This window comes from Podarcis cretensis, assembly GCF_951804945.1.
Source record: "Podarcis cretensis genome assembly, chromosome: 3".
NCBI classification, from domain to species: Eukaryota; Metazoa; Chordata; class Lepidosauria; order Squamata; family Lacertidae; genus Podarcis; species Podarcis cretensis.
The window spans coordinates 123,239,366-123,253,876 of NC_137172.1; the positions used below are offsets into that span (position 1 = coordinate 123,239,366).

The 14,511-nt window shown below is 39.8% G+C and overlaps 1 protein-coding gene across 4 annotated transcripts in view; it reads left to right on the plus strand.

Moving 5' to 3' along the window:
* The window catches only part of EHBP1 (EH domain binding protein 1), a 306,658-nt gene that overhangs the window by 70,374 nt on the left and 221,773 nt on the right, over positions 1-14,511 (plus strand). The window lies entirely within an intron of this gene.

A 14,511-nucleotide genomic window follows, 5' to 3' on the forward strand; every position in this document is an offset into this window, starting at 1 on the left:
ATTAGACAACATTCAAATACCTTTCAAACTAACAGCCAATCCAGTCCTCTTATGTTGACAGCTACTGAACTCCCATCCTATAGGGGTTAAGGAACAGCACCCCCTGACTGCAGCCATACTGCAGCTGTCAAACCAGCCTCAACTCAGTTCACATAAACGGAAACCACTCCGGGGATAAGGGAAAGTGAGAACAAGCTATCAAGACCCTTTGTTACATTGTATCAACTCCAAAGGTTACATAGTATCCATTTGTAGAGTTTGGGCTCCTCAGTAACAGAAAACCTGTATAAATTCATATAAAATCACCCCATTTGTTTGGGGTTTGTTCCATTCCAATGGTGTTTGGATTTGTTCCATTCCAATGGTGTTCTCACCAGAAGGATTATGGCTACTAGAAGAGGAGATTGGGAAAGGGCTGGGGACAGCCATAATCCCTGAAGCATGGGGTCAACACAACTGCCTCACTGCTTAGGTGATAATCTCTAGCTTCCTGGCACCTGAGTGCCAGACAGGTAGTCATCCCAAGGACAATAGTAAGACCAACCTGAATGGATTGGGGTCTCCATCAAGACAAAAGGATATGCTCATCTTGGCTGGGAAACAGGAATATGAACTTACTTATCTTTGTTTTACTTAGTAGGTGTGAGGTGGAGGTCAAGGGAGGGATGGGGGCAAACCTGATACTCAGGTTTCTGCCAAGTGACCCCTTCCAGTTTATGACATAGATATGATGTATGCATGACGTTTTATTAAGGGTAAAATGGTAAAGGTAAAGGTAAAGGTACCCCTGCCCGTACGGGCCAGTCTTGACAGACTCTGGGGTTGTGCGCCCATCTCACTTAAGAGGCCAGGGGCCAGCGCTGTCCGGAGACACTTCCGGGTCACGTGGCCAGCGTGACATCGCTGCTCTGGCCAGAGCCAGAGCCAGAGCCGCACACGGAAACGCCGTTTACCTTCCCGCTGGTAAGCGGTCCCTATTTATCTACTTGCACCCGGAGGTGCTTTCGAACTGCTAGGTTGGCAGGCGCTGGGACCGAGCAGCGGGAGCGCACCCCGCCGCAGGGATTCGAACCGCCGACCTTTCGATCGGCAAGCCCTAGGCGCTGAGGCTTTAACCCACAGCGCCACCTGCGTCCAAGGGTAAAATGGGAAGTCTATAAAAAAGGGAGCCATCCTTTGTTCGGGGCTTCTTTCTGCTTCTTCCATGTGGTATTTGAAGTCCTGTTGCAACAGTTCCTTGAATAAAGATCGGGCCTACAGGCTGCTGTTTTGCACCAATACTCTTGGCTGGTGTCTTTGTTTGGCAATCCAAATGAGCTGGGAATTTTCCTTTAACAACCTTGGCAAAACACAGCGTTCTCTTTCAATAATTATATATGGTCAGCCAGAAAATGAATTAATTGTAATATTTTCAAGCACCTACACCCTGTTTATTTAAAGCTCTCTATGTGGGGGAATGTTGCACAGCCAGGAGTTGGAAAATGAAGGGGGAGGGGGCAAGTGGGGTTCACCAATGTGATAACAGACCTTCATGGTGTTGTAGTGATGTCATATCTATTGATATCACTACCAACACTTTATCTTTAGTGGCTAATGTTGAGGACGTATGGAGCTTTCACATAAATAAACCTGAGAAGGATTTGTGGGTAAAGGTAAGGACAATTATTTTGACCTCCTGTAATTTCCTGGAACTCTTAAAATGTGGAGGGATGTAATCAGCGTGTGTCCTGATGAACCCTCTATCGAAGTGTTAGGTTACATAGTGCTGCTTAGTGCACTATAACCACTTGATGGCACCCTTTGATTTAGTACATGCCTCATTAGGGAGTGGGGGGAGGGACATAGCGCAGTGTAGCTGTAGTATTTGTAATGGAATAACATGTAAGAACTAAAGACTGCAAGGTATCTGGTTAATGTAGAGATGAAATGAATGAAACTGCAAGGCTAAGCTTTCCTGACCCTTCATGAGAGAATAGATGAAAAAAGGAAAGAATAAGCTATTGTGCCAAAGGGAGATGATGAAATTCAAGATCCACACACATAATCTCTGGCTCAGCCTCTGAAATGTTAATCCCTGGGTAGAATTATTTTGAGCTGTAGATTGCAATTTATCATCAAAATGGCACTGTGTCAAACAATACTTCTTGTATGTGTGATGTTCAGAACTATCCAATTTTAATATAAAATGGTTCACAGAGCAATGTTTAACATTTAAGCAGCAGCTCGTTAAATTTTGAATTCTTTTTTTCTGCTGCTTTCTGACCAGAGATTTACTCTAAAACATGAAGCACTATTTTCTACAAACTTTTTGCAAGAATTTACTAAGTACAGTATCTCATGTGGAATCTAGTTTTTTTCTGATGCTTTTTTAACTTAGATGGATTCAGTTGCTTAATAAAACCTCTAATAAAGTTAACCAGCCTCAAGATCTTTAGTAGAAGAGAAGCTGCCACAAAGAGATTTGATTTCAGTGATTTGCTGGTATGTTCAAGCTTTCCAAGCTGTCTCCTCTCCATCTCACCCCAACCCTGGCTTATGTATACATTTAGTTTGCACATATGTATGTGCCAGTGCAGGTAGTTCAACTTTGCTGCACAATCAAACATATTTAAACTATGGTATGTTCAAAGTAAACTCCACAAAATTATGTCAGCATCCTTTAAAAAGCATGTGTGTACACATCATGCATTCTAAGGATCGTGCATGCTAGTTCTCTGATGTGTTCAGTTTTCTTTAAAGTGACTGTAGCTTACTTTGGAGAGAACAGAAGCATCTAGGTAGCTCTGTCTCCCATAATATGCAGATTCCCCTAAAGCTACCATTGATTGGCTGTGGGTGAAAGAAGTGAAATAATGTTAAATGGCCAAGAGAAATAAAACGAAGACTACTGAAATTTCAGTATCTGATTTACCTTGTAATCCTAAACATATTGCGGGTGTTTGGTTTTAGTGGGACTTCCTTCTGAATAAGTGTTCCAAGAGCCACAGCCCAGAATGTGATGGGATTACAGGAGCAAGTAATTTAACTTTTTTCTTGATGTAAACTTTGTTTTCCATAGAGTAGAACTCTCGATATTTGAGAGAATTGATGAAGAACAATGCCTGCCAGATAGCTGAGCTGTTGTTTAACTTGGGAGGGGGTTTCCTATCAGCTATTAAATTCTGACAGGGCTAATTAGCACCTAGCAGTTGTTTATCTAATCAGTGCTAAATAGCTGATGAATGCTGATGAGGAAGGGGGTGGGCAATGAGATCTACAGTTGTTAAGCCCAGTATCCCAAAATGTTTGGTTTTTTATTTTTTATTTTTTCTGGGAAGGAAATAGGCTAGGAATGCTTGGACATTGCTTTATGCATAATATACGTAATATTATGTATAGATAATACCCTTTTTGCAAGGAACCCTGAAATAAATGTTCATGTTCTAGTTTGATTTTCTTTGGTGTTTGTTTTCTCCATCTTAATAAAATAATCATTACATTGAAGTATTCTCGAATGGTGTTTGGCAAACTTTCCTTACAAGGAAAGTTTATATTTCTGCTGTGACTGTGAATATAGCTGTGTCACATTGCATTTTTCTCATGTGCCCCATGTTTGTTTTCTTGTGCAATTCAGAATTGTTGCATGAATACAGCTTTTTAACTACAAACTTGAGATGCATATGCACACACACACAGTCACTAAGACTAGACTTGCGACAGTGTTCATTTTTGCACATATAGCACTATCATCACAACATTCCAAAATTCTAACTGTGAGTGTGGACATGAGCATACTGCCCCAAATATTTGATTTTCAAAAGTAAAATACATGCTTCTTTTTCACACTACCACTCTGTCTATGGCTGAATCAACATCTATATTGTAATGATTGAGACCTGCAGCTGAGAAATTGATGAGCCAGAACAAAATTCACCAGGTCAAAACTCTAAATTGGTTGCAACTTTGGTTGCTATGCTGTATAGGTTGTGTTTTGGACAACAAAAAATTTCTTTTAAAAGAACTTGTTCTGGTTTCTCAGTGAAGTGGACAAAATTCCCGATGATTTGAATGGGCCTAAATTGCAGGATTGAGATATTTGTATCCTAATACATGGATAAAACTAACTTTTCATGAGTGATGAATGTCAAATGCAATTTTGCAGGTGCCTTGCATTCTTGAGCCACATATTGCGTTTGTATTTGAGGATCAGCTCAAATTGGCATTAAAAATATAGTAGCACAGTTCAAACTTTCAGCTGTGAATTCTTTACTCTTTCATTGTAAATAAGCTTAGTGAGTCAGCTTCGTTTGGAGTAATCTTGTAGATCGCAGGAGGATTACACCTGAGTAGGAGTTTTGAGGCGTGCTGCTAAAAACAGCTTCAGGTTTTCTTATTTGAGACATATGTCACATATGTGACATATTAAGTCATATTTGTGTAAATACGTCTTAAAATCAGGAATTGCATGGAAGTAAGTTTTACTCAGCAATGATTTTCTGACAGCAAAGTGTAGGAACATGTTGATTAGCTAAATGCAGTGCTTTTTTCTGGGGGACGCTTACCCCTAAACATTTTGTGAATCTTTGTACTTTTGTCCATTTACTGTATTTATTTCCCCCGATTTGAACTATATAATGGTGTTTTTATTGAGTCAAAATGAGAGTACCCCTAAATATTTTTTTAGAAAAAAAGCACTGGCTAAATGTAATATATAATGTATCCAGAATTGCAAGATATCTGTTTCGTGACAGATAGTTGTCATAGAATATGTTTATAAACATAATGTTTTAATTCCTCAATCACTTTATAATAGTTTTCATGTTTCTAGACAATTGACACAAAATTCAACAAAGCAGATTTTATTTTTAGTTCTTCACTGCACAGTATCCTGCCCAGCTGCTGCTTCCTCCTCCTCCTCCTCCTCCTCCTCCTCCTCCTCTTCTTCTTCTTCTTCTTCTTCTTCTTCTTCTTCTTCTGTTGCATGAGAAGAGAACAGTCTTGTCTAAAAAAATAAAATCCCTAATGACAGTCACACAGTTTTGGAAAATAGATTTTTTTTAAAAAAGAAGTGACAAAATGGTGAGCAATATGTCTGTTTTAGAGCTATATAAAGAACCATCAGAAAGTGCTCAGCCTCTAATGAAGTAAAAATCCTTAAAAATGCTGAAGTTCACAAAAGGATACAACTGTTGAGGAGGAAGTGAATATGTTTGTTATCTCCACTGATGTTTCAGATACTGATCAATAGGCATTGTGTGCTTAGTGTTGGGGAAAATGTAAGATCTCCTCAGCTCATTGCACTGGAAACACAATCAGCCCAGGCTCTATAATTATGTATTTTAGACATGTATTTTAGAGTTAGTTTTGAAATATTTACAGTGCAAATTAATTTTAATTCAAGTGCATTTTGAAATTAGATTAATGCTTTCTAGAGAAATAATGTTTCCCCTACTTCTTCAATCTATTAGAATAACTCTGATTTTCTTAAGGATTTCCCAAAGCAACATTAGCTTTCCCTTTCATTGCTAGGAAGGTGAAGGCAGTTTGCATGCACAAGGAGCACCCTGGCTTTTGAATACTCCTCCAGGGAGACTCTCCTAGTGCTGAATTTCACATCCTGTCAGCACCCATTTATAATCCTTGTTTTTTAGACCTGCTAGAGCTTTTTGATTAGTTTCCTGCCTTGTCTTATGTTGACTTTGCTGTTGTAAGTTTTACTATTATGATTTTACAAACTTGTTGGGTCGGTGCAAGCATGCACATAAACTGAATGGCGTGCTCTGGTCCATGGGGGTCACGAAGAGTTGGACACGACTAAACAACAACAACAAATAAAGACACCAGTCCAGCATTTACACCACAGAGCATATTGGCTGTTTGGGCTGGATATTGGTTTATTTCCATGTGCTGGTTTGAGTGATATACATCCAAAAGTGAAGCATGTGTGCACCATGTATGTATGTATGTATGTATGTATGTATGTGTTGTCTTTTAAAAACACAAATAACACTGAGGAAAATGGCTGCACATGGCATTTACAGAGAATTTAAATTTCATACCATTTAGATAGATGCAACATAAGGCTGTTCTAAGTTACAGAAGCTTGTGATTTTTACTTTCTAAGCATTATTCTAATTACTGTAGAAACCCGGGCAATCTGTGCAGTTTGTTAGCTTCATATTTGCTGCCTTCTGTAAGCTTGATTATATTTAGGTTAGGCCTGGATTAATACTGGTTTACGATTACTACTTACAGCACATTATCATTACAGATCTGTATGTGTAGTTGTGGTAACTAATTAAAGTGCTGCAGATGCTGCTGCCTAAGCCAATTTAAGAACAAAAGCATGAATTTCCAGTTACGTGAGCTAGATAATGACAATTCCTTAACATGCTTGTTGCCCTTGAGTTATGTCCTGGTTAGCCGGCGTTGATCTGTGTCTCACTTTTCCTCAGTGCACATTTCAGCTGTTGGGTAGTCTGAGTTACCTCTTTCTCTTGGTCCTCCCTGCCACAAAGAGTCCTTACTGACAAGCTTCAGGTCATATGCAAGTTGCATGTACACGGTGTAATTACTTCCTCCACTTCTTGTCTTACTGTTGTCTTGCTAGAATGTAAGTTTCAGTACTCACAACTGCAAGCTATCTGTAGCTACAGCATTGATTTCTGATCTTTCAAACATTTCTTTCTACTATGAATCATAATTGCTTCTTTGCTCAAGTTTTGAACAGTTCACAGTATTTCAATTAGCTGCAAAATGTTTGTTTTTTAAAAATTGTGTTGAAGTCAGGAAATTATTATTAAGAAAATATCCTATACTATTTTAAGTCTTTAATTTGGGTGCCAGTGTTCCTTGTCAATGTAATTTTGTCCATGTAATATTTAGAATTTGGTGAGTGCAATCATTCATACGTGAATGTTAACTTTACCAGACACTCTTGTGGATGTTGGAAAACTCAGATACTTCAGTGAAGCATTTAAATGTGATTGGCAATATTTATTTTAGTATGCCTGAAAGCTGGATAAATAAATATCTATTCTGGGATATCCATAACATCAATCTGAAATGTGAATCTTGACAGTCACCAAATTTTGGGTTATTGATATAAAATATATAGGAAAATGTGGATTGGAGCTTTACATATTAATATACGCTAATGTTAAAAAATGCATAGTCCACCTGAGAAAACCTTTAACTTCACTTCTTGGATTTAGTATGCAGATTTGAATAGTGTCTCCACCCCCACTGGTCCTTTCATATAAATTTAAACCTAAATATGTAACATTTCCATTATTCACAGCACTGCTCACTATGCTTTAGATGCACAAACAAATTGTTCATCAAATTCTTTGTTACCGTATTTTTTGCTCTATAAGACTCACTTTTTCCCTTCTAAAAAGTAAAGGGAAATGTGTGTGCATCTTATGGAGTGAATGCAGGCTGTGCAGCTATCCCAGAAGCCAGAACAGCAAGAGGGATTGCAGCTTTCACTGCGCAGCAATCCCTCTTGCTGTTCTGGCTTCTGAGTTTCAGAATATTTTTTTCTTGTTTTCCTCCTCCAAAAACTAGGTGCATCTTGTGGTCTGGTGCGTCTTATAGAGCGAAAAATACAGTACTTGCCTTGTAGAATACAATTTTATGAATAGGATATGGGGCTGTAGTTGAGTAATTATAGGAACTATAAGGTTAAAAGGTTGCATTAGTAATTTGTGAAGCATTTCATATCACTTCTGCAGTGGTTCTTCCTTTTTTTATTTATTTTGCTGTTATTTTTAAGAAGAGTTGCCTTGGGCAAGGGTTACATACCAATTGCTCCAGTCTTTCTCCTCCCCTTTCATTCACAGGAAGTAATTATATCCACCCTTTTCTGTCTTTGTTTTATACAAAGAGAAATCACCCCTTTTCTCACCAGTCCTAACTCTCTGCGGTGTCATCTGTCAATAGTGAGTTGGAAATAAAATTGGCATTCAAAGATTACATGGGATCTTGTTTTAATTTCCCAAAAATCTTATGCTGACCATTTCTTTGTTTTTTATAAGATTATGTGTGCATCAAGAAAACACAAGCACAAAATAATACTTCAGTTATTCCCTGTCCTTTTATTTTATTTTTAAAGTGTAAGTTTTAATCAGTTTCACATCTAAATTTCTGAAGAGTTATTCTCCTGGAGAGATCATATTTTCTTGGTTGAGCTAGGAAAACTTTAGTTCTCATTCACGACTTGTTTGCTTCCTACTCCCCAGCAGACTGTGTGGGCTCTATGGTTCTGCAACAAATGCAAAAGTGACATGTTTGAGGGATCTTTGGCAGTTGTGGAGGTTGGGAGTGTCTGGGCAAGTAATTGTTTTGTTTGTTTTGGAGGTATGAATAATGGGAGGTATCAGCAGGTAAGTTCTATAGTCTCCCTGCGGAGACATGTGTCATATTTGAACCATGGGTGTCCTCCACCCTCTCCCACCAGCTACTCTTACGTAGTACTGAGATGAAATGGCATGTGTTTTTTTACAAACCCTTTCACACACATATCCCACAAAACAATTCCCCTCTTTTCCTTAGTCTCTTTCATTCACTTGTGGAACTGTTCAGGAGAAGAAGAAACACATTGTCAATACCGAGGCACCATGCTTCATTTGCCTTCACTAGTCATACTTAACTGCGTGACTAGAGTTGGATCAAGGTGTGTCAAATGTTGCTAAGGGCTGCCAAAAAAGGCCTTGGGGGCCACATGCACCCCTCAGACTGTGCATTGGACCACCATGGCTCTAAGCCAGGCTTCCTCAACCTCTGCCCTCCAGATGTTTTTGGCCTGCAACTCCCATGATCCCTAGCTAGCAGGACCAGTGGTCAGGGATGATGGGAATTGTAGTCTCAAAACTACAAGGAGGGCTGAGGTTGAGGAAGCCTGCCCTAAGCATTAGACATACTCCTAGTTCATTCTCTCTCTTTCTCTCTCTCTTCAAATTCAGAGTTTGCTCTTAGAACAAAGGCCTGTTTCTCTGCCTCATCCAAATTTTAGAGAAACTGTTCTCCCTGTAATTGTCTAAAAACACAGTAGCTAAGGATCCTGGTCCTTTCTGTCCTCCCTGTAATTACAGCACTGCTCCCTACACACAAACCTAAGAGAGTTGTTGGAAAAATTAATGGAACTGAAGAAGCAAGGAGAATCTTAGATTTACAAATACATTCCTGTCTGGTCATGTGGAAGTAATTTTTTTCCTTAGGTGGCCAAATGACCAATACTTGGCCGGTCTTTTCAGCCTCCTGTAAGAGCCGGTCTATGTAAATAATTGTTGTTGTTGTTTAGTCGTTTAGTCGTGTCCGACTCTTCGAGACCCCCTGGACCAGAGCATGCCAGGCACTCCTGACTTCCACTGACTCCCGCAGTTTGGTCAGACTCATGTTTGTAGCTTCGAGAACACTGTCCCTCCATCTGGTCCTCTGTCGTCCCCTTCTCCTTGTGCCCTCCATCTTTCCCAACATCAGGGTCTTTTCCAGGGAGTCTTCTCTTCTCATGAGGTGGCCAAAGTATTGGAGCCTCAGCTTCACGATCTGTCCTTCCCGTGAGCACTCAGGGCTGATTTCCTTAAGAATGGAGAGGTTTGATCTTCTTGCAGTCCATGGGACTCTCAAGAGTCTCCTCCAGCACCAGAATTCAAAAGAATCAATTCTTCGGCAATCAGCCTTCTTTATGGTCCATCTCTCACTTCCATACATCACTACTGGGAAAACCATGGCTTTAACTATGCGGACCTTTGTTGGCAAGGTGATGTCTCTGCTTTTTAAGATGCTGATGTAAATAAATAATAGCTGACCTATATATTTTCCTATATCAGGATAGGGAAACTATTTATAAACCTGTTTAACCATCAAGTGTGAAAATTGGGTAAAAAACAACAACACATTTACTGAAGGTTAAAACTGTATCATTTGGGGGCTTAGAAGAGTATGGTTTGCACAGCTTTTACAAACTATGACCCATAAGGATTATCTACATTCCTGTTGTGTATAAAGTGACTATTGGCTTCAATGATAAAAGGTCACTTTCTGTAGTGTACAGAGGTTCAACAAATGTAAATATCAGAATATCTATTGAAATTTTTTTTAATGGTATTTATTTAGTGTTTCTCATTGGACCTCACAGTTTGCATAAAATTAGGGCTGTGCACCCACTTGGGGTTTGAAACGCACAAGGCTTTCCTCACACAGCACTTTTGCACATTGTGCTTTGCAGTTGTATATGTCTTTGCGCACTAACGATACCTAAAGCCAGAGTTACCATCCTTGTTCTCTGTCTGTTGTTTGGGGAAGTTTTTAATGTTTGAAGTTTTATTCTGTTTTTAATGTTCTGTTGAAAGCCGCCCAAAGTGGCTGGGGAAACCCAGCCAGATGGGTGGGGTAGAAATAATAAATTAGATGATGATAATGATTGACAACAGTGGGTGTGCTTCTGAAGTAGTGCACATTGATGCTCACTACAGTGGTACAGTGGTACTCAGGTTACAGGCGCTTCAGGTTACACACTCTGCTAACCCAGAAATAGTACCTCGGGTTAAGAACTTTGCTTCAGGATGAGAACAGAAATCGTGCAGTGGCGGCGCGGCGGCAGCAGGAGGCCGCATTAGCTAATGTGGTGCTTCAGGTTAAGAACAGTTTCAGGTTAAGAACGGACCTCCAGAACGAATTAAGTTCGTAACCAGAGGTACCACTGTACTTTCCTGTCCATCGTGTTTTCCAAGCGCTGGCAGAAACAGCAACACCTCAACGCACTTGCACACACATTTTTCCTTCTTCATGTTTTAAGATATCACACTTTTTTATTCACTGGAAGTCAAGTAGGAGAGGGGGAGTGGCACAGCCCTGCAATGTCACTAGGTCCACCACAGTAGGAAGTGACCTACAGAAACGCTATCTGTGTACACTTGGTGGCAAGAAGTGTTTAAGAAGTGCATTCTTGGCACAAATTGGATTAAAACTGTTCATGCAGAATACACTTTAGATCAACGAGTCATGTAGGGCACGATCCACATGGGAACAATGTTATATGTAAAGGGGGGACCCCTGACCATTAGGTCCACTTGTGGCCGACTCTGGGGTTGCGGTGCTCATCTCGCTTTATTGGCCGAGGGAGCCGGCGTACAGCTTCCGGGTCATGTGGCCAGCATGACTAAGCTGCTTCTGGCGAACCAGAGCAGCGCACAGAAACACCATTTACCTTCCTGCTGGAGTGGTACCTATTTATCTACTTGTACTTTGACGTGCTTTCAAACTGCTAGGTTGGGAGGAGCAGGGACCGAGCAACGGGAGCTCACCCCGTTGCGGGGATTCGGACCCCCGACCTAGGCTCTGTGGTTTAACCCACAGCGCCACCCGCATCCCTTATGTTATATGTAAAAGGTAAAGGTAAAGGTACCCCTGCCCGTACGGGCCAGTCCTGTCCGACTCTAGGGTTGTGCGCCCATCTCACTTAAGAGGCCGGGGGCCAGTGCTGTCTGAAGACACTTCCAGGTCACGTGGCCAGCGTGACAAAGCTGCTCTGGCAAGCCAGCACCAGCGCAGCACACGGAAACGCCGTTTACCTTCCCGCTAGAAAGCGGTACCTATTTATCTACTTGCACTTAAGGGTGCTTTCGAACTGCTAGGTGGGCAGGAGCTGGGACCGAAAGACGGGAGCTCACCCCGCCGCGGGGATTTGAACCGCTGACCATGCGATCGGCAAGTCCTAGGCACTGAGGTTTTACCCACAGCGCCACCCGTGTCCCCATATGTTATATGTACAGCACCCCAAAAACGCACGTATATATGAATGCACTTTGGCATTTCAACAACAAACATTTATTCTTATTTTTATTTTAAAGTTACAATAGGATGGAAAAGGAAACTTGTTTGTTTAGAAGAAACGGTGAGAAGCAATTTGTCTTCAAGTCACTTCCTCTGAATGGAGCATTTTTTCCTCTGCAGAGAAAGCCACTTATACCAAGTGGAGAAAGTGAGCCCTTTTGGCTGCCCTAGGGAGTGACTCCTTCTCAGTGCTGACAGGGAGCCCTGCTTGCAAAGGAGGAACTGGAAGCTCCACTTTAAGTTCCCAATTGCTCCTTGAAGCCCTGTCTGAAACTACTCCACATCTGATATCACATATGACATCAGGTGTGGGGCAGGTGGACATGGATTGTGGGAAATGGTTTTGCTGGGCCTAATTAGACCAGAGAGGCTTCCCACGGTTGTTACCGTATATGAATTAACTACTGATGCCCTGCGCCTCTGTAGTGAATGTATGATGCTGCCTTACTGTCAACCATCCAGCTCAACAATGCCTGTTCCATCTTCTCCCAGGTTGGAGAACTCCAACTATCATCAACTCCCAGAAACGTTCCTTTCCATTAAAGATTTTATTTCCTAATACTGAGTAGAAAGAAAGTAATAATGTGCATTTAGGTCATCTCACTTTAATGCTAGAATTAGATTTTCTGATGTAATTGCTAGCAGCTAGACAAACTGGTTTGATGAAATGTTAATTTAAGAATACAGCTCTTGTGTCATTTATAATATGTAGGCATGAACGGGTTTTTGTTTTTAGTTTTTAGCAAGAATACAAAATGAAGTCCTTCCTTCACATTTATATAATATAGAACATGTCTTAGCCAAAGCAAACAAAACCATGAATGCTTTGTTAATCATCCATAACTAATTTGTACATACTCTGGAAAGAAAATTGAATCTGCTTGTGATGTAACTTTTTATTTGGAATTGGTAAATTAAAGTGAAACAAAGTTGAGCAAATATTGACAATAAAATGTATGTCATAGGCATTGTTTCTTGATGCAATATGATAAAATACAATAGGATAAAAGTTGACTGGCAAAATAAGTATCTCTACATAGATTCAAAAATAACTACATCTTTTTAAGAACGGTAAAGAACTGCAGCATATACATACATACATAATTTTATCTCTATGTTACAGATAGGTAGCCGTGTTGGTCTGCCATAGTCAAAACAAAATAAAAAAATTCCTTCCAGTAGCACCTTAAAGACCAACTAAGTTAGTTCTTGGTATGAGCTTTCGTGTGCATGCACACTTCTTCAGATGATTATTGCAGAGGATAGAAGTAGGCTATTTGCTAAGGTTGTAAATAAATGTATACACAATTGACTACAGTTCTCTTCACTGAAATATATAGGCTGTGTTTATTAAGAAAAATAGCATGCAGAAACATGCATATATTTACATAAATCCTAATCCTCAGGAGACTCAATGTTCTGTTGTTATTTATTTCTCCTCTGATGATAACAGCTTTATATATCCAATTCAAATTTGCATACTTTGTGACATTACTGTTAAGACACAGTGTATCATTAAAAAGTTTCAAAAGACATGGGAGGTGTTGTAAAGGTGAATTGGGAAAGACTACAACTTTGAACACCTCCTCCTTAGTGACTGTTTGCATAAGCGTTTTGCTGAAGGTGTTTCAATTCCAGTACCTGTGTTCTCTATGTATTTCTGAGTCCTCCCTGTTGCTCTTATTTTCACTCTCAATCATATACAGATTTATTTTCACATAGTTAAATAGCATTCTTAACATGGCGTTTAATAGAACTGGGCAGGGCAAGGCACCTAATTCATGTTTGAATCATGGTTTCAAGTTGGCTGGTTTCAAACTAACTTTAACTGTGGTTTTGTAGTTCAAAAATCCAACGATATTGTGATTAAGCAAAAGCTTCTAAACTCTTCTTCTCATTTGTGCCAAAGGAGGGGAGGGGAAGCTTGGAAGCTCAAGGCTCACTCAGGCTTATTCGTGTCGTGCTTAACTCATCTAAACACAGCCTTAGGCTGTTTCTTCCTTTCAGAAAAGACTCTGAGAGGCAAATGATTTGGGCATTGTGTTTTTATGTGTTTCGAAAGGTCTGCAACATTCACCTGAGAATCTCCAATGAAATTCTGAAAGATAGAATCATAGAATCATATATATAAGAAAACATTCCAACACTTTCTTTCACAAGGAACAAAGTAAACTACGTTGATTTAGATGTATTATTTTCTTAATTTTATTATTAAACAAGGTAGGTATATAAACGTAGCTCACATAACAAAGAAAATGCTTCTTCTATAATAATTAAATACATGCACATGGGTAAATATCATCATTGTTCTGTCATATATTTTATAAGTTGGTGCTCTTCGTTGGCTCAGATGTAGTGACTAAATTTTATCATCTGTGCTACTTGCCAAGTAATGTACCGTTGAGTTGTAAAACATTTTCAGTAAGCTGGGACATTTATTCTTGCAGAACATAATACATTTATTTGCAAATTCCATGTCAGAATTACCCACCTCTCACCTTATAAATCACACACACAAAAATATTATTGGATCCTTTGAATGTGCACAGCGTGTCGTGTATTTAAGTCACTGTATCATTTTTCCAATATGTGGATAGAACCCCAAATGTAGAAAATCTCTTAAATGCTTGCTGCACTATCTATACAGTCATACCTCGGAAGTCAAATAGAATCTGTTCTGGAAGTCTGTTCGGC